The sequence below is a fragment of the Rhipicephalus microplus genome, chromosome X (genome assembly GCF_043290135.1).
Source record: "Rhipicephalus microplus isolate Deutch F79 chromosome X, USDA_Rmic, whole genome shotgun sequence".
NCBI classification, from domain to species: domain Eukaryota; kingdom Metazoa; phylum Arthropoda; class Arachnida; order Ixodida; family Ixodidae; genus Rhipicephalus; species Rhipicephalus microplus.
This window is the reverse complement of record NC_134710.1, coordinates 179,747,985-179,769,290: the sequence shown is the minus strand read 5'-3', so window position 1 is coordinate 179,769,290 and position 21,306 is coordinate 179,747,985. Positions and strand designations below refer to the sequence as shown.

Below are 21,306 nucleotides of genomic sequence, written 5' to 3'. Positions count from 1 at the left end.
TCACCGTGGACAGTGGTCTCAGACAACAAGGAGAGGGACCAGTGAACGAACGGGCTATTCGGCGACCATAGCTTGTAAACAGCGAAAAGTTGTCTACTTGAGCGGGGTGCCTGTGAAGTCGACAGCCCAACTGCGCGTCGACGGTGGCGGTGACGACACATGAAATGCTGGGGCGTAGCGACTTCGAAACGAGCTCTGCTACAGCTGGCTGGGTCGAATCAATGAGAAGTGTCCTCGAACGCTTTCCGATACGTCAACGAAGGCTGCGCCTCCTGTTGTCGGACGACCGTTAAGGAGGCAAGCTATCAGGAGTCGCCCGACAGACTTTTTTCAGAGGTACTTTGAAACCTTATTTGTTGCGTAATGTAAGCCTAGACTAGAAAATGTCGCAAGCTCTCAGGGTGCATTCTCGTGACTAGTACGTGATAAAAGCTAACCGGCCATAAACTAGTATAGGAAAATGGGCTAGTGCTCATACGAGCTGACGTAAAAGTGAAGAATGTGACCGGCTATTGGTCCTGTCACCTCCTTCACTTGAGCTTCGTTCTTTTCATGTTGTTGGCTCACTGGAACAAAGCCAAAGATTGTGGGAGTGTGAGAATACTCAAAAATATCGATTAACGAATCGAATATAGCTCTATTCGATTCCGTAGTCGAATCTAATAGCGCATATTTGAAATTCTGCATGTTTGTCTAATAGTTTTTCAAATAATCAGCAACGATTAAAAACTTTCGATGGAATGAGACATGAGAATTGCGAGAGGTAATTTTCTTGTTTTCATTTTCAAATTGCCCAGATGCATGCAGCCCATGTGCTTACGGGACTATCAACGTTACTTTATTGGTAACACAATGAAGCGTTGCTGAAGATGCCGAATTTTCGGTCCACTACATTCATCATGGCATTTCCACTGATGTTGATTTAAGATTATTGTTTAGCATTTACAGATCAGTTTTAGTTTTAGTCAAAAGCTTTCGACAAAATGCTACCTCGAATAATAAATCCTCTGCTGTATTTCTACCTGCAGTTACAAAATACTCCAGAGGCTCTTCAGTGTTGATGCTTTATACAAGCTTGCTTCAGTTTACATAAATGTGATATTAATTTTGTCCCTTAATAAAAGTAATCGCAATGTCCTTTTGTTGAAGCTTGTAAGCATCTGTTTAAAAAAAAAGTTGCCATTTTTGGTTGTTCGTAAAGTGGTTATACCATACATTATCTTAGACCTCGCCAGCCTGAGACTACGTTGAAAATGTTTGCCAGACTGTTATAACATTATCCTAACAGTATTCGATTTGGTGCCACATCATTTTCATTTTTATTTGATTTAGTTCTAAAATTCACTATTAGACAACTTCATCGAAAATTGTGAAAACAGTGTATCAATAATGCTGTTTTCTGTATTGTTGGCCAAGTGTCCATGAGAATGGCTGTTGACCCACGCTCACTGGAACATTAATGAATACACGATCGAGTCGCTTAGTAGTTATTGCCCAAATTTTCTTTCAGTAGTTTTGCTCTCCCATCTTACACTTGGTTGTTTTCTGGTGGTAGCAAGCTGTGTCACATTTTGAGCCCTTATAGCGCATCGTCGCTCTTAAAGTTGGTGAGTGCGAATAGCGCAAGGTGGAGAAAGAGACAAAGGCAGAACAAGAAGAGAAATTGTGCCAAAGGTTTCAATGAATCACTCGCACACTATCAAAAACAAAAAACCACGCAAGTCAGAACACGCCGAAATTGGCAAGGCCGCACTTGCACGTGTCTTTGCTGGCGCGGTAAGCACGCTCTTCACTCGCAAATCAAATCGATGTGCCAGAAATCAATCATGCTGACAGAGACAGGCATAATCATCATGTCATTTGTCTGTGTCAATAAATGTTCCGCCATACACTAGTCACCCTGATAGCAACAGCACAAAAATAGCCCTATATGCGGGAGCCAAATGTTACCCCTACCGTTTTCAAAACTCGTTATCGCGTAAAAGCCAAACAACATGATCTGCCCAGAAAAGGGACGCCTAATATGGCTCAAAAATATTTTCAAATCCACTGATAGTTTGTTATTATGGTTGATTGGGCAAGTTGGTGATACATGATTGTTTGAAATGAGAGCGCACGGCGTAGACGCAGACAGGATAGACAAAGAACGAGCACTTGTCCCTGTCTATCCTGTCTGCGTCTGCGTAGTGCGCTCTCATTTCAAACAAACCACTGATAATCATCAGCCTTTCTTATCGGTCTAAAACAAGGTGTTATGTCTACTTGTCAGTCGTAAACATGTGCATGAAGAGCTAACCAAAACGTCATACAGCTTTGTATGAACAGCGCAGGAATTATGCTCTCGTGTCAGCTGCAGGTAATCAACGAGGATTTTATTGTTGAAGTTCTTTAAGCTACTGTCTGTATGAAAAGATAGATATTTTAATTAGTGAAATAAAATAAATGAAAGAAAAGGGTGGCCTTCAAGTGCACGAGAACGCGGTATGTGAAGCATCTGATTGAGAGCAAAGGCACGCTTGCTACTACTGGCACAGCCTGAATGAAGAATAACTATATCCTTGCATTGTGGCAAGATCATTACTAATGTACCAGCTGGAAACTGAGCCTTCGTTAGGTCACTCTGACGAATGCTGGATCGCCTTTCAAACCGGTAACAAAGCTGCGAAACGTTTTGCTACATGTTAAGCTTACTGGCCATGCAGTTCGATTTTTCTTCAAGGGCAGAATTACATTTCAACAGATAGCAGATATTCATCGCACTTTAAACGCCGCTTAAGGAAATACTCATTGGCCAAACAAACTAGCTCTAAATGCAATCCACAATAAAATTACGATCACTCATACCTCTGTCACACGGGCATTTAAAAGCATTTTGAGGAAAGAGACTCCGTCTGACAAAGAGTATCGTCTGTAGACACGCGACGGCAAGTGTTCTCTTTTCCAGAAGCAGTCTTTTCTGAAAACAGCGTTCGTCGATCTCTTTCACAGCCTAAAAAAAAGTAGCCTTAAAACCAGTGGGTGCCAGCAATTATTATCGCTGAAAAAAATGCCCAATGTTAATTCTGTCACTTGGCTCATCATGCAAATAAAATTTATATCTCACAGAAGGCCTAAGAAGCCCTTAAGCCTCGCGGCGGTGGTCTAGTGGCTAAGGTACTCGGCTGCTGACCCGAAGGTCACGGTATCGAATCCCGGCTGCGGCGGCTGCATTTTCGATGGAGGCGGAAATGCTGTAGACCCGTGTGCTCAGATTTGGTTGCACGTTAAAGAACCCCAGGTGGTCGAAATTTCCAGAGCCCTCCACTACGGCGTCTCTCATAATCATATGGTGGTTTTGGGACGTTAAAGCCCACATATCAACCATCAATCAATCCCATTTTATTCTCTCTCGTCATCAGGAAGCATTCAATTTACTTCTCCGTTTTGTTACTTGTTATGCTAATTTGCAGGATTGCGTAACTTCACGGAGGCTCGTGCTCTTGTTACTTTGTTTTTGGAACTCTGTAACAGCTGGTTAACTGAACTAATCTCACGATTCATCGCATTTATTTCTTTTTGTTTCACAGTTAATACACGGTGGTTGAGGAGAGTAGTTGTTGGACCCTTTATGTACGGGAGGATGGAAAGAAAGGCGCGGTACTCTGCATCTCGCTCTGACCTTGAGTGGCAAAAGATACGATGCTGTCGGTGAAATTTCGTTCTCCCATGCATGAACGACTTCGGTTGCTTTTTATCACCGTCCAGGCTACAAGCACTCGACGATTAATGCGAAGCAGCAGGATATGTAAATGCCACATGTTCACGTTTCTTTCTATCTTCAGTGCTCATAAAACGTGACACAACTCAAGTTGACAGAGCAAATCAGCAGCATCAATTCTACGTACACTTCTCCATTCCTTTCCATGATAACAAGAACTGCCATTTTACTCACTTACCCCAGCGGCCTACCGCTCTGCAAGATGCAAAAGCTAGTGGGATTGGGCACTTGACTCGCCGCTGCTACAGACTTTCATCATGTAGGAAGCAAGCCAAGATTAGGGCGTTGATATACGCGAGTTACAATTATGAAACACACACACACATTGATGCTATGGGGGATGTTACTATCTATAGAAATGGCGCATTATCCAGATAGCATCCCGGCTTTTTCTCTGAAGCATTGCTGAGCTAACCTGTATCAGACACCTTGCATAAGGATATTTTCCAAGAAAGCACACTGGTCTGGTGGAGGCGAGATTAAACGTCTTCTTGAGTCGGTCGATCATCTCGTGCTAAGGTCGACAGAGGTAAATCTGCTTGTAGATTCTAGCAGTGGAAGTTTGTCAATTATTAAGGGGCCCCTGACAACAAACTTTGAAACTCTAGATGCTCATTTTGTTTGAGAGTGCTGCATGCGGAGGCATTTATGACTGATTATTAGTGACAGGATATTTTACTTGGGTTTTAAAGTAAGAGTGAGTGCTCTTCTGAGTATCCAGGTCCCATTAAAATTTTTCTTTGGTTTGACGTAGACAGAAGCTCCGCGTGACGTTGTCGACATCAGAGAACATTTAAGAGGCGCTCAATAGCCCGGCCTGGCACAAGGCGAGGCCTATTGTTCGTCACCCCTCTCGCTCTATTGTCGGGCTGCTCTCAAGGTGGTTTTGACGGCTTACGCCACGAATGCTTTTCTTTTTCCTGAGGGAGCACTCTCCAAGTACGCACATCGTTTCAAAACAGCACGTTCAGCGTCATCGAAGCATGAGCGCGCGTAGTCTCAGACGCTCGCCTGCTGTGGGGCACTATTTTCCCGTGGTAGTTAGGCGGACGTTTCGAAGTGACCAAAAATCGTTCTGAAATAACGACGCTAGCATTGATTATACAATGAGTTCGAGCATTTAGGATTCAATTTTGGGATTACCAGACACAAAAAACATGTTATACTGTAAAAAAAAGTCGCAAATGAACATTTCGCTGTTGGGAGTTCTTTGAAACATGAAGAATTATAGCACCGTCTCCTGCAAGTCTCTTAAGGCTTGCAGTGTGCTGTTGACCCAGAGTAATGTCTGTCTTTTCCCTTTGTGGCCACAGTCACCAAATCAACATCTTCTGCTATAATGTGGTAACAAATGCCGTACAGGCCTTCTTGATAAATGCCAACTCATCAACAAGACCTTTACATATTTGTAAGATTTACTTATTTGTACGTTTTGCTTTCTAGAAACCAAGCATACAGAATACTCTTATTTCAAAAAATAATTAGTTCGCTATCGACGGAGGGCGGGAAGGGACAGGGGATTAATCCTTCTCCTCCCCCCTGCCCAAGTGAAACTGCCGGACATTAAATAAAGTTTATTCAATCAGTCATTCGCTTCACTCTGCAGTTCGTTGTGACGTAGATGAGTAGCCAGCCACAACTGAAATCGAAAGTCCTGAGAACAGTCGAGCGGCAAGGCGCTCTGCGTTTTTTTTTTTTTTGAAAAGTTTCAATGACACTATAGATGTTCTTTCCTTGTCCAACGATGTGAGGTCATCAGTAGCCCACACGTCCAGTTGCCTTTAATTTTTTTTTTTCATTCAGGACATCTTTCAAAGCTCGTCCTAACAAACAAAGTTGATTGCCCCAAAGTGTTCATCGAAGCATGGCACACTCGAGCGCCTGAACAGCATCGCGCGGTCATCGCTCTAGCACTGATGGCCATAAAGCTGCCGAATACACATAATCCCCGTTAAAAACGAAGGCACGCCGACGAGTTGCCAGTGGCGGGGCTTCGATCTGGGCAAGCGGGAAGCCAAACATTGGCGGCGACCATTGTATGTATGCGCCGGGCATGTAGGCAAGGCATTCAGTAAACAGATGGGCATATTTTCGGCCATACCGGCGGCGATTCTCTTAGCGCATGCTTATTGCTCGGCGCCCAAGAAAAACGCGGCGCCGGCCCATCAGACAAAGCAATGCCCCCAAGACTGTGCAGCGTGCCCGACCAGGACGCGCGCAGTGGGTACGCCAGCGTCAACAAACAGGCATCGCGCGCCTCCGGAGGGCGTCAGTCTGGCGGCGCAGGTTGTCGAAACACGCTGCCACGCTAACTGAGCCCAGCAAGGAACACCGATGAAAGGTTCCTCTGCTGAAACGCCGCGATCTATTCGCGCCACGAAAGGCATCGTTTACGCAACCCCCAAGGTCCACTACTAAAGTTTGCTTGGTGGTGTCGGGGACGAATACTGAGCGCCTATAGTTCAAGCTGCCACGGAGCTCTTTTACGCGGCTTATTTTTGTTTAGTGGAAAGTCGAGCGGCGTGGTTTTATGGCTCGTTCAGGATTTTATTTTATCGTATCATCGCTGGCTAAGAAACTGCATAGTGACCGTTTATTTTCTCGCGCAGTTTTTCTTGAGCTTCCAGTAAACGATTTCCCCTTCTGTTCTCGTGCTTACATAGATAAACCTCATATTGGAAGTGCTTCGAATGTGATAGTCTCGCTGTCTTCAATCAAGCGTTGCATTTAATATAATAATTCAAAAAACAAGCAAATGAAGGAAAGCAAGAATAGTAAGTTGAAGGTAGGCAATAAAACGGGCATCCACCGTTGAGAGCAGCTTCGTCGGAAGATAGCCATTGTCCAATGCAAAAGACTCCAGATATACTGAATGATGTCGTAAACGTAAATTGGGGTAGTGAGCCAGCCCTTCTGGCTGAACTGACATGTAAGCACCCAACCTGTATTTGTTATGCGGTCCGTTTTTGTTTTTTTTTATCGCTGCTAATATATGAAGTGTTGTCGGCCATGTTTACCTTAGCGCTATAGCTCTCGCCAGAAATCATGACGTACCAACTAGCCCCGTTCATAACTCTTTTAATGTGCCCCATCCATAAAAACATGTGTGAATACAATGACCATGAAAAACAGAGCTAACACTGCACCCACGTTTTATTCGCAATGTTCAAAGACTGTCGCGCCACCTAGCGGAATTCAGGAGCATCCTCTGTAGGATGACCAGAAGGCAGACGCTCTCTTGTTCGGCTGTGCTAGCCTCAATGTTAACAGGTTAGCAAGAAACAAACACTAATAACTTTGTATGTTTCGTGTATCATTGAATGGACCGGACCGTCCGTGACACGATAAATCTGATTCGTTCTTGCGAGACGCGAAGTTTTTGTAAAAGTGCATGGCAACTCGCGCTTTCGATTACAGTATGCAGAGTACACACATCAGCTTCGCGAGATTTTCTGTAGCCATGTTGGATAGTTAAATATTATCTTCTGACCTCTGTAGTTAAAACTCACCTTATTTTACGTGCGTATAATTCGCCAGTGCTTTTGTAGTGCATGAATCCCATAAGATTCATTGTACGCGGAAAGTTGCGCGGGCTCGTGATTTGATCTTCCAAATCTTGACCAACGCTGCGCTGCTTGTTTTTTTTTATGTTCGTTGATAGATGGCAGCATACTGCAAGTGATTCGCTTCTTGCCATGTTTCAAAGCGAAATGCTCTCTACGCCCGGATAAACGTGGTGAGTGACGCTGTGTTGGTGTCATGCGAGATAAGCGACGTGTTGTTCGTGTTATCTAAGTCGTTTTGTGGAGAGAATTCCATAGATTGCTTTCAACGGTGCTGTTCAAATAAACCGTGCTGACGTCGAGGATTTTTCACTGGACGTAAAACGCACTGAGAGAGACAGTGACGATAAACGATAATCTGCTAACTCCCGACCAGCGAGTTGCACTTCACGTCCCCTCGTGCGTTAAATGTGTTTTCACTCTCGTAAGTCACTCTGATTGTGTTTATTGTATGGTATCATTCAAAAAGCTCAAAATGAAAACATAGTTTTTCGTGCGCATTCCGTGTAGCCCAAGCACAGCGGATATTAGGAAACACCGCTTGCCACCAACACACGCGAGCTCGACCAGCGAAGCGAAATGATGAGATCAATAAAACGGGCATTTCTGACTATACAATCCACGCCTCTGCTAACTTTTCTTGGTACCGTCCGAACGACGTTGTTCGACGAATTTTCACAATTTCGACGTTGCGAAAAGCGTTCACGTGTATTCGTTTCGATATGCTTGTTGCGATCGCACTGATTCATCCGAGTGCAGTGAATTGTGCACTGGCACACTCTGATCATGGCTGTGACACAAGCGCTACTTAATGGGAAGTTCCGTTGAAGAAGCAACTCTATGGTGCTTACAGCTCAAGTAATGACGACGTCGTAATATATTTGTAAACCATCGCTATGTACGTTAAACATTCGGTCCCGTGCAGCCGCGACAGCGCGCTACTCGCTAGTGGCCTACTACTGCGGCAAATTCGTCAGGCAGGCTCGGCACCAATTATCTCGGAGTGCCGTTCAGTTCATATGTCAATACTAGTTCGCGCTGTTTTCAGTGCACGCACAGGATTATGCAGGGCATCGTTGATGCACGGTCGATCGGCAGACACCACCAGCCTTCGCACTGCGGCAAGAAATGAGGTGGCGAACATTCAGCAGTTCCTGTCGCTTGGGAAAGTACTACGGTTCGATGTAAATTCACTTGACGATCAAGAGCTCATCCGGTGAAAGTGGCACGGGGCGTACGCCCGTGCGTCCTATTTTTTCCTATGCGGCTTCACGGGTTCATCATCCTCCCGCAGGCATCTTCAATTGCATGGCGCACCACCATGCCTTTGGGCATTGTGAATATTACGAACACCAAGATTGCAACTGGTAACTCAGTCAGATTTTCTTAAAAACAGCAGTAGCTCAAGAATAGCTTTCCACGCCAGGAACGTATGTGTTTAAATTCTCATCTTTCTTTTTTTTTCTAGAAGACGCTGGACAGCAGTGCTGTGGCGTTGCCACAGCGGAATCGTAATGAATCCGGAGTTATTCTACACTTTCGTGACTTCGGGATGGAATGGGAATAGATTGGCGACAAAGCTTGGAGGAATGGAATGGGAATAGATTTAAGCACATTTTGCCCGGAATAGAATGAGAATAGAATTACGTCTTTTTCCGAAAATAGAGCACGTTTTCGTCCACATGCTGTTTTTAAAACGTCAAATATTAGTAAATCAGAGCATCGAATTTAACAATCAAACAGTAATATATGAAGGCCTAGCTGATTACAATCAGCGTAAATGCAGGGTACATGCAGGGTACAAGCAGGGTAAAAGCAACGTGCCTGCTATAATTCTCTCTTGAATGTGTTGCTCCGAAGTTTTTCTCTATTCTTCGCATAACCGCGGCTATGCCATGGTACCCGTCATGTGTAACTACAGTGGCGACATACCCTCCCTTACGCCTCACGATTTTTCCCCCTCGGTGGCGCCTCAGTAGCCTGCTGTCTCTCCGTCCTTCACTTTATTGTTTTCGCTTCTGTCGCCATCGATGACTCGGACACATATTCGGAAAAACGCTTCTCTAAGTTGTGATGCGTATTGACGCTGGCTCGATGCTTATGTTTACTGCGAGCTTTCGTATACTAGCTTGCACGCCGTCTCACCTCATATTATCTGACTCCCTTTTTTTTTATCCTCTCATCCTCCTTTTTTTTTCTACACTGCCTCCTCCCCCCTGCCTTCACACATGGGTACCTTTGCCTCAAACTCTGCCGCAAAAGTCTGTAGGTCAGCGCAGCACACATTCGTACACGATGAGCTGTGTGCTGTGTGAACTCTGTGTGCAAATAACTGTCGCACAAGATGAACCGTACACACACTCACACACACACACACACACACGCACACATACAGAGAGATAGATAGAGAAAGAGAGAGTGAACTTTTGAAAGCATTGGTTCTGGTAGCTTGCCAAAGCAGGCGATTCCACGTAACTAAGGCTCCGCCTCCCCAAATTCCTACTCGACGATTCGCTATGTCGTCATTGTAGCACTCTTAGAAAAAAATCTGCATATTAACTAACCAAACACTAACAGTTTACTTGTCACGAAAAGCACTAATCGCCTAGTAAGTGAAGGTAGTAAAATGCAGGTTAGTGAAACTTGCTAGTTTGCAAAGTAGTTAATGACTAGTGCTGATTTGATTTGTGGGGTTTAACGTTCCAAAACCACCATATGATTATGAGAGACGCCGTAGTGGAGGGCTCCGGAAATTTTGACCACCTGGGGTTCTTTAACGTGCACCCAAATCTGAGCACACGGGAATGACTAGTGCTGACAAGAATGGTTATTACATAACTAAATTGTAAGTTAATGTGGATTTATATGTACAGATACATTGCCATATCAAGATTGTTACAAAAGTATATATTGAATAATAATCAAAACACGTAGAATTATTAGTGGTCACTAATTACTTTGCATGTTTACCAAAGCAAGTACGCATCACATCAACACACACAGAGGCATGAACGAATCACAAACGAGGACATACAGGCAAACGCGCGCGCAGAATATGAAGACGCGGCTGGTATATACTATTGCAGTCTTTTGAAGGCTATTTATGCTCCTAATTTGGAATGGCACACTATGTACTGGTTAGCAGCCATAGACCTTAGAAAAATATTGGACGTTTGATACACATCATCACCTGCCCTTCTACTTGCACATATGTGTGTCACCACTTAGCACAATAGCTTTATTCAAAAGTAATCAACAAATATAGGGTTGGTCTAAATCTTTCCAAAGAGTGTCATGATTACTGCAAGATATACGGCGATGTTCACAAGAAATCTAGCAGCCGTATGTGGCTTAGTAGTTACCTTGTTGGAAAAACCTTACCTGGTTAGTAACGCCAAAAGTTTCAAGCTTTACTAGCTGCTCGCTATAGATGCTGCGAAGGTATAGTAAATTACGCTCGAAACAAGAAAATACACGCATTGCCAACTGTTTACTAACATTTTTTTTTCTTCCTAAGAGTGTGCTAATCATGTATATACGATAGGTAACAGGAGAACTGCCCCTGTGGGAATTAGTAGTGCGGTTGTACTGCACGAGATACGTCACAAAGTTATTATTCTTCAACCGTGGTAACGTGTTTTGCGTACTTTTGCAGTTCTTAATGCATCTTATGGCATCATCTATGTGGCGTTAATTATTAGCCCGATAAAGCTATCAAAATGCCATTCCTACGTTGAGGAATTGTAGGAATAGAAGTGACTTGCCCGGCCATTTCCGAAGTGGGAATGGGCTACTTTTTTTTTTCATGCCGAGAAGTTGAGAGGAATAGAATTACGGCAAGCTCTAGTTTCCCGGAATGAAATTGGAATGGAATGGAATGGAATGGAATGGAATGGGGGTGCCCATTCCTCAACACTGCTCGACAATCAGGTGTGTTTATTGCAGTCTGTAGATAAAAGTCTTGTAACCCTTTTCATCTTGCGCTTTCCTGTGTATATTTCTGCTACGATTAAACCCAGGGTTCAGTCTTCGCTTGTTCAGGTCCGGCTATTTCTTTGTCCCGTTTGTTTGTGCTTCCAAGTTTTCATAATGAATTCTTACTGACCAGTACGCCCATCAACTCTATTACAGAAAAAAGCGCTGAACATTGTGTTTAAGATAAATGCTCAAAAGGTGCCTGATTGTTTCAACAGCAAACTACACTGCTGCTGGTGGTAATGTAAGCAAAGAAAATTTGCAGGAGAGTTTACACGTTCAGACACAGCCTAAAGTATGGTCGGTGTCGCGGCCTAAATGCACGAGAGAAGGTGGTCACATTTTCACACCAAGCGGTGAAAATGAGAGCATTATTAGCCTGATGTCCCACGCAGCAAGAATGCGTTTTCAAACCACCAAAATAAGAAACGAGAAACTCAGGAGAAAAGGACAGCGACGCTAGCCATGGTCTCTGTTGTTAGAAAATTACAAATTCTCTCATTTCTTGCAGCTGCATTTTTCACTTGCACATCAGGACGAAATCAGGTTGATGATAGATCAGGACGAAAATGAGAAAAATTAGGATAGCTTCACCCCAAACATGAGAGAAATGCGGAACGGGGCAGCCTTCGTTCTTTGATTTTCTTTTTCTTTCCTGCTCTCTTTCTTTTTTCCCTTTTACGTTTTCTCTTCCTTTATTCCCCTTTATTTCTTCATTTCCTTTTGTCTCTTTCGCTTTCTGGCACTTTCTGTTTTTCTTCTCATTGTTTTTCTTTCTCTCTTTTCCTATTTCGCACTTGCTTGCTCTTATATTTTTAAATGAGTTTTTCCTGCGTTACACCAAGTGCACTAGTTTTTTTTTTTATCGTAGATGACGTCAAGTGATTATCATCAAGGCGCTCCAAGAACAAGACTTCTCTTTGGCGCGAGCGCGCGCTCAGTATGCTACACTAGAAAGGTTTCACACCAAGCGACAACGACAGCACGACAGCCCCGCCCCCTAAACTGCTCCACACTTAAACAAAAACATGACATATATGCTTGTGGGGTGTGGCACAGAGAGAAAACGATGACACAAAGAGAGAGGAGTATTGAGATGTATCTGCTTACTAGGTAGTTTATGTGCGGAAGTGGTCGGCCATGTAATTCTATTATCATCAAGACACTCCTGAAACATTGAGACAGTAATCCGACTGAAATGCAGAAGTTATTAAGCGTCATGGTGAATTGTAAAGTATGATTACATCCCCATGTGCACTCAATAATTAGGAAAATCTCATATGGTCTACAGGTACTGGTTGTGTTTGTACAATTCCTATGGTGACAGCAGTTAATTACTCAAAATTGAATGTCCCTTGTCTGCCCGTCGATTCCTTTCAGTGAATGGTGACCACTATTATCATAAAAGGCGCACTTCGTTCATCGTTAGGTGATATCACCAATTCAGCTTTGTCATTGCCACTGCACGCAAAGAAAGATATCCAACAATTCCCCCTTCTCTCCTGTCTCATTCATGCATTGTAGGATGCGCCACGAATAAGGTGGTTGGCGAAGCACAACATCGAAGGCGCAGTTTGTACGCCAAAAGCGACGCTGCAGCGACAACTCCACGCAGTTTACACAGTAGAGTGTCTTATTCATGCCCTTCACGTGTCATGCATGTATCAGCCCTAAAATTGGGCAAGTGCGATGCAGTCACTAGGGAGTAATGTGTAATTAGTGCCATTACTCGAGTAATTAGTTGTGCAATGATTTAGTCTAGTTATTCGACCTCGCAGTTGATTAATTTCTAGTCACGAGCTTCGAAACAAGTCACAGAGGCTGGAAAGCAACCATTCTTTATTACAGCGATAGTACATGTTATCCGTGGCCTAAATTAAGATGACGTGAGCAGACCTCAAGCTTATAGGTCATCTTAAAAGACAATGCTGCCATCACGTGCGGCTATAAGTGCTTGGAAATTGTCTTATTAAGTGATGAAAGTGAACAAAAAAAACCTTCGTTGGTTTTGTGGTAAACTGTAGAAAACTGCGTTGGCTTGACATGTGATGTGGCACCAGCGGATTCTAACAATTCTATAGGTATTGATGGTGGTTATGATCCTTAGTAACAGGCCACATAGTCTGCTCTATAAAGTTATGTATTACTCTCACTATATATAGTTACCGCTCATCAAAGTTTTTGTTTTCGTTATTTCTTTGTTTTTTTCTCTCTCACACTTTCTTTTTCCTTTTTTTTCATATGTAGTCATCTGTTTTTATAATGTACTGTTACACGGGCCTGCAAAGACTCGTTACATCCGTCTTATTCCTGCTTTCACTTCACACTTTCGATCTTTTTCCTTTCCTCAACCATTAAAGGTTCAACACTCCCATACGCATAAAGTTCCAGAGCCTGTCAAAAAGTATTGTTTTTCATGAGTATTGCTAACTGAACATCTTGGCCTTCCATTCACCTTCTATGACAATGTTCCAAGTATTTTCTTAATATCTCTTGCAATAAATGTTCGCCTCCTCTTGCTGTGAGTACCCTGTGCAGCACTCATGAATTGAAACAGGACAATTTAGGGCTAAATAGCATACATACTTTTGTTTCCAAAGTCTTCACGTCTGGTCACATTGGCGTTCTTTTGGCTCGAGCACGTAGATCGTAGTCAAGCTTATTTTTAGAGACCAGATTTGTCTTGACATGACGTGCTTATCTCGAGAAATCGAATGATATACCCGATATATTAAAATTTGATGCGGCGTTTGAATTCGTGAATACTGTGAATATTCCTCGTCATTAGGCAGCCCGTTCACTCTCCAATTCTCAAAAACACTGCTCTTTGTGGTACAATGCAGTAGTGACGAAACAGCGCCAACAACGGGACAGTGAAATAACACACAGGACAGAACGACGTGTAGTGTACGCTGGCCAGCTCGCCCAACTGAAAACGCTGGTGGTGCAAGCCTCCCACCACGGTGGAATATGATCAAGATAATACCTACGGCAAGCCGTCAGCGTTGCGAAAACGCGCCAGGCGTCTAAGTGCGCTGGCTTACAAGAGGGAAAGCTTCAACGCTGGGCAAAGCGCCTTGTGAAGCACAGTGATTACATAATTGGACCCCAGTACTATCGGCCCAGAGTTCAACTCGTGTAGTCGAAAGGTTTCTTCCTTTATTTATCTTATAAATGTGTTGGACCTCTGAGCCTTACTGCTGTGGCACGGCTCACATCGAGCGAAGAACACGTCTTGAAAGATGAAAGGCTTCAATTGAACTGAATACGAAAGAAAAACTGTCCCGTATCTGCATGTTTCATTGCAAATGTCGACGAAAGACGTTAGCCTTGCGTGTGTAAAGAGTGAACAAATCGTTTATTTGATGTACTGCGCGAAAAAATCGGTGAATTATATTCTGGAAAAGCTGCGTTAGAGAGTCTCGATTCGTGCAGCGAAGGCAAACGAGCGCATCGAGGCACGTTAGACACGAGCGCCATCTGGCAGTTATCTTCGAAAACGAAGGAAGGCGTACGCGCCCGCGGAGAAAGATGCGCGCCTGTCTCTGAGACGATAAAGTGTCAAACGCGAAGCGACGGTCAGGTGCCACCACTGTGTCGTCTTAGAAAAGCGTAGGAAACACTTGCCTTTTTGAACATCGCGTTGCACTGTCAGTGCAGCGTAATAAACGCTACGGTCCTTCGAATTACTTCTGTGTGCCTTCTCTAGTAACAAGGCACACATACAAAACATCGGGGTGTTGTTATGGTGCCTCATATATGCGCAATAATTGCTTTTTAATTGACAATCGCATAAGTATGAGCGCTGAAACTTGAGAAATATTGGTGGGCACTGTGGATGGGGTTGGCAGTTTGAGGTATCGTTTGGTGCCTTTAAGGGGATCGTTACCGTGGACAAACAGACAAATGTGCAAACAGAAATACAGACCAAAATTTTGGCGTCGAAGGTCTTCAAAAAAGACTATCGTCTTTAAAAAAGAAAATGGTGAGCCGGCGCTGCCATGAGGCCATGCGTCAGCTCGTGAGGAGGCTCTTCTGCTGCGATAGATGAAGAAAAGGAAGTCACAACAGTCTCCCGCGCTGACAGATGATTCTAGGTGGCTTCCAATGGGTACAGTAGCTGCACAGGACGCTTCACCACAGTGCCGTCGGGCAAGCGTAAAGAGCAAGTACAGACGATGCCGTCCCGTCCACCGATCAGTTGTTCTATGTGAACCAAGCTCTACAGTTACCTTGGACGCTGTTTTTCTCCGAGTAGAACTACATTGCCTTTCTTCAATATGTGATTTCTGTTTGCTTTGTTGAAGTGTAGTTCCTTAGTTCATTGAGATACTCCTTTAACCAACGAGACCAGAAAGTTTGCAAATCCTCTTCTCTCTTGCTCCAAAGCTTCTTCAGTTGATCATTGATCGACACGGTGTTGATATTGAGGTCGTAAGGTGCTATAGCGTTGTCAATCTTCTTCCAACGAGGAAACCTGCTGGAGATAGGGGGTACGGCTTATCCACATCATTGTACACATATGTTAAAGGCCGAGAATTTATTACTGTTTCCACTTCAGTTAGTAAAGTAACCAACTCTGTCTGATTCACCAGACGTCGACCAAGCATCTTTTTCAAGCAGGTCTTCACATAATGGACGAATCTCTCGTAAAATCCGCCCCAGCATGGGAGCACTCGGGTAAATCAATTTCCACTGAATCTTCGAAAAAACAAAAAAACGCAAATACGTTGTGGTGCCTAATTGTTTGCCAGAGATTCTGTAGATCTTGGGACGTTTTGACGAAGGTTTGGGAATCGTCGCTGTACATTGTGCGACAGAGGCGTCGACGTGATATGAATCTCCAAAGTGCAGAAAGGAAATTTGCCGTCATCAAATCTTCAACAAGTTCCAAATGAACAGCTCTTGTTACAGCTCAAGTAAAAAGAGTGATGTAGGAGCGCTTGTGGTGAAGCCCTTTGATGTATAGTGGACCCGCCAAATCCAATCCACTTACAAGAAATGGAGGGGTTTGATTACAACGATCCTGGGGCATACAAGGTGAAATTTTCTTGATTGATTTAAACTGGAGGCGTTGGCAGATGGCACACCGTCGTATTGTTTTTTTTCATCAGCTGTCGTAATTGTGGAATCTAGTATTGTTCCCTTATTTGAGTCAGTGTGTCTCGTACTCCTCCGTGGAAGACTTTTTTGTGAGCATGATTGATAATTTAAGTACTGAGGTGAGAGTCTTTCGGTAAGAGGACTGGATGGCGAAAACCGTATGAGACGTCCCTCATTTGAGCTTTTCCTTGTACCTGAAGCAGCCAGTTGTTGTCGAGGAACAATCTTAATTGTCCAACTGGACTTTGGCAAGGAATCGGATTCTCGTTTGTAATGCAGTTGCCTTCTTTACCAAAGTGAGCTCTCTGTTCTACGCGAATCAAGTAGCACTCCACTTGTTGCATTTCTTCAGCAGACAGCTCCTCAAACCTATCACATCCCTTCAACTTTTTTACATAACAGAAAACCCATACCGTTACTCTTACAAGTTTTGTGAGGCTGCTGAATCGTTCGTTATCAATCAGCGTTGGCACCGATGTTCTCGTGTTAACAGCGTGGATATTGATTTTTGGCCCCGTCTCAGCTGCCTCAAGTTTTCTGTTTTCGAAGTCAAGTTTTCCTCCGAGTTCAGGCCAGAATGTACGAGACATGACAAGCCATCCAGGTCCATACCACCACAACTGTGACCGACTCAGTTTGTGTACAGTAAAGCCTCGCGTGAGCAAATCTGCATGGTTTTCTTTACCGGGATAAAATCGCCATCGAGAATATTCTGTCAAATTTCTAATCTGCGTCCTGTTTCGCACAAATGCCTTCCAGGAAACACGTTCCTTGTAAATCCAGCAAAGGCTAATCTGGGAATCGGACCAAAATGCGGCTTCACCAGGGCCCAGGTCGCAGTTATTGATGATATAGGCGTATAATCGAGCTGCAAGCAAAGCTGACATCAATTCCAGCCTCACCAAGGTAACCGTCTTTAACGGCGCAACTCTGGTATTTGCCAGTATTAGTATAGTGTGGACGGTACCACTTTAGGTGACGGTACGAAGGTAGGCTGCAGCACCATATGCGGACTCACTTGCGTCAGAAAAGATGTGCAGTTCTGCATTTTGATAAGCGCCTTCGCTGCCCGCTGCGATGAACCTCGGAATACTGACCTCATGTAGCATGGCTACTTCCTTCTCTATTTTTTTCCAGATAGCTGACAGTTTAATTGGCGTAGTGCCATCCCAGCCGAGGTTTTCCCTCTAGAGATTTTGTAAAAAGATCTTCGCCCTTACTATATAGGGTGACGGAAACCCCAAAGGGTCGTAGATCCTTGCAAGAGCCTGGAGCACAAAGCATTTGGTAATTCGATGCTCCTCCAGAAACTGTAAGATATCCTGGGGCCTAAACGAAAAGGTATCCGTCTGCTTGTTCCAATAAAGTCTCAGGACTTTCAGAGGGCCAGAAGGTGAGCGAAGCGATTTTTCGGGAGAAGTTATTCCTTGTTCGAAGATGGCAGATACATCGGGGTCGTTTCTGGCCCATTTACGAATGCTCATCAAAGAATCTGTGAAGGTTTCAGTTATCTCTTTATGCATTTGAATAGCTTGTTCAATTGTGTCAGCACCGATAAGAAGATCATCTATATATGTATGGAGTCTTGTGTAATAGTCGAGCTGTCCTTGGATAGTGATTTTTTCGGATATGAAGTGGTGCTTTAAGGTAGCAGTCAATAGAAAAAGACTTGAAGTAGCTCCAAAGGGCACTCTAGTCATTCTCTAAACTTCTATTTCCGGCAGTAGGCTGTCTACTTGAGGTGAAGTTTTCAGTCACAAGAAGCGAAGCGCATCTCTGTCGGGTTCTCGCAGGCCAATTTGTAGGAACGCCTTCTCAACATCAGCTATCGTGTAGCGTCGAAAACGAAGCAGTAGCGTAACTACGACGGGATTAATATTTGGGCCGGCTTCTACATTGTCGTTCAAGGAGTTCATCCCGAATTCGTGATACGAAGCGTCGAACGCAATGCGTACTTTCGTAGTAGATCGGTCCTCACGTATGACGGCTTGGTGTGGCATATAATACTTTTTCAGCAGATCCTTCTTCGAGGTACATTCGAATAGTTGCATCGTATTGTTTTAAGAACTCACTGTCTTTGTTAAGCTTAATCATCAAACTGTGTAGACGTTTGAGGGCAACTGCGTAGCTTTCACCAAGATCAACCCTTTCCTTTTATGGTAGTGGCACTTCATATCGACTGTCTTTCTTATTGATCGTCATCTCAAAATTTGCCAGCACCGAATCGGCGACCGTCGTTCCTTCATAGTCGGCCTTGATACCGATGCTTTCTAGATCCCAGAAAGGAATCAAAAGTTTCGAGATATCTTCCTCGGTCACCGTGGATCATAGGACTGCAATACTAGCACACTGTATAACATCAGCTGCAATAGACAATGGTCCTTGTACAGTCCATCCCAGTTTCGTCTGGACAACTTTCAGCTTTTCGTACACCAGCTTCACGGTACCAGTTACTAGATCCCAATAATAGTCTAATCCAATAAGGACCGCAATCTGTTTGTCTTTTACTTCTTGTAAAGAGACAGCTCGCGTATCCAAGTGCATCTTATTCATTTCTCCTAAAACGTTTTCTTCTAGTACCGGAATGCATACAGCGCATATCATGTGCACCACCAGCGCCTCTATCGAAATCGGAAGTTTCTGGTTCGCAGGGAGAATCGATACACGTACCTTCTTCATGGTTTTCCGTGTGTTATCGCCCCCGAACACAACGACAGTCAACGTTTCCTCTTCTATTAGTTCGCAGCCAAGTCTTCCATAGGCTTAGGTCGTAATGAACCTCCGCTGACTTCCGCCATCAAAAGACTCGGTAGCGACCGGGTGATTTGGCGCCCAATACGATGGCTGTCAGGCTCTGCAGCATTACGACTGACCTTGCCTGTTTGGACACTAGATTGACCGATGCAGATATCACCGTCTTGTCGTTTTTGATGTCGTCGGATACGCAAACTGACGTTGCATGCCTTTTCGCGCACTTGCCACATTTCAACCGGCTTCTGCAATCTTTTGTCATGTGGCCCTGCTTTAGCCAATGAAATCATCGTCCCGCTTTGATGGGCATATCCTTTTTGTTTGAGAAGTCGATATCCTTCGTATCACAGACTTCGGCAGAATGCTTTTCAGACCGGCAGAACAGGCACTGTTGTAGACTTTTTGTTGAGCTTTGTTGAGCAGCTGTCGTGGAAATGTCATGTGAATGACTGGGTTTTAGTCCACCTTTATCTAGGGTGCGACGAGTTTTTGTTATGTCTTCTTCAACAACAGCTTCCCGACAAGCGAGTTGAAGGTCGAAGAACTCCAGAAGCATTCGAAGATCGTTATCTTCTGGAATCGTTACACGATTTGAATTGCCTTGCGTATTCGAAGAGGATGCAGCCGATGATGATGCCCTGTGCATCTCGTGGAAATGCAGCACCACGTCTGTCGGTAGAACTTCTAGCAGGATTTCCCGAAGTATGGAGCTTCGTTCGTGCCAAGCGCCTGGAGGCTTCGAATATTAACATTTGCCTTGTTGTAAAGTTCACAATAAAAGTCACAATGAAATGCAATGTAGCACCTGCACCTGGTTAAAGGTGTGGAGCAGGCAATCGAAAAGCTCAGCAATTAAATAGGTGGCTTAGCAGGAAGAAATGCAATTTTGGTGCACGTTAAAGAACTCCAGGTCGTCGAAGTTTCCGGAGCCCTCCACTACAGCGTCTCTCATAATTATATGGTGCTCAAACTTGGTCCGAGGACCATCTTCTAAAGCAAAATAGACATGCCCGAGCTTGTTATCGTCAGTCCAGTCATTGAAAATGGCGACAAGGTCGAACCTTCCAATCCAGCTTTCCGGGTCTTCCAGTGGTGAACCGCGGAAAGTTGGCGGCTCTTTGGGTTACCGGAATGGGGCAGGCTGCACGGGGGCGGTCATTGTTGCTGCTGTCGATGTCACAATCCGGGGCTCCCTGTTTTTTTTTTTTTGGGTAGGAGCCCGTATTCTGACTGCATTCCCCTCTGCCGGTGGCTTGCTCGCTGTTCGGTGTTGGCGTCTCCCTCGTGACATGGGCGGGATTCACGGCTCCATGGGGGCGTCCGGTACATGGAAGAAGCAGCGCCTCCACCAGATGTCACGGGTTCGCGACGTGGAAGAAGGGAGCAGTTGCAGGTCGAATAATTGAGCCGAACTTGTGACCACGTAAAAGGAAATCAGATTACAGCAAGACTCTGGCACTGATAGCGGCGAGCAGAGCGCCGGCCGTCAATCAACTGACAAGCGGCGATGCGTGTCGGCATTTATACCCTTGTGATCGAATATTCCAGCGTTATCGCTAGTGGCGACGTAGGTTCCCGAATAGTCTGTGACGTTCTCAAAGGGGGCTTTATCTTAACAAAACGATCTACTAAAGCCTCAAAGCTTCTCGAACATCAAAGGCACGGTTTACGCTGAACGTATAGTGTAACGGGGTGATAACAAAACTTGAGGAAAGGAACGTGGCAGTATAAATGCAAGTCACGATTTGAAGGGCACCTGATACACGTATAAAAAATATCGTTTCAATGCGCGAGCACGTGGCGAGCACGTTGTTTACAAATAAAAGATAAAGCGCATAACATGATGAGTAGTCCGACTGGTAATAGCAAGATGAAAAAGAAAATAAAAATAAAAACAAATAGCTATACGTTACAAAGCTGCTACGTAAGCAATCGATACAGACAATGTAGCACGACTTGCTGAGCAACGTAGAGAAGAGATGTACAAAGTGATGCAGGCTACACCGATAGGCAACTGAGTTTTCCTGCGTTTTCATTTAGACAAGACGCGATGGCGTCAAACTTATAGATGAGGAATGATTCGCGGGCTTCTCTATCATAATTTGTGCAGAAACCATATTCGAGTAATGTGACTTGTAGATTTTCCTAATAGTGGTC

The 21,306-nt window shown here is 44.3% G+C and overlaps 1 protein-coding gene across 1 annotated transcript in view; it reads left to right on the top strand.

Moving 5' to 3' along the window:
- The first annotated feature begins 205 nt into the window (after positions 1-205).
- LOC119177233 (uncharacterized) overlaps positions 206-21,306 on the top strand; it is a 68,942-nt gene continuing 47,841 nt past the window's right edge. The window contains exon 1 of the mRNA XM_037428657.2: positions 206-336. The gene's annotated coding sequence lies outside the window, so the exon portion shown is untranslated. The remainder of the gene's footprint in view (positions 337-21,306) is intronic.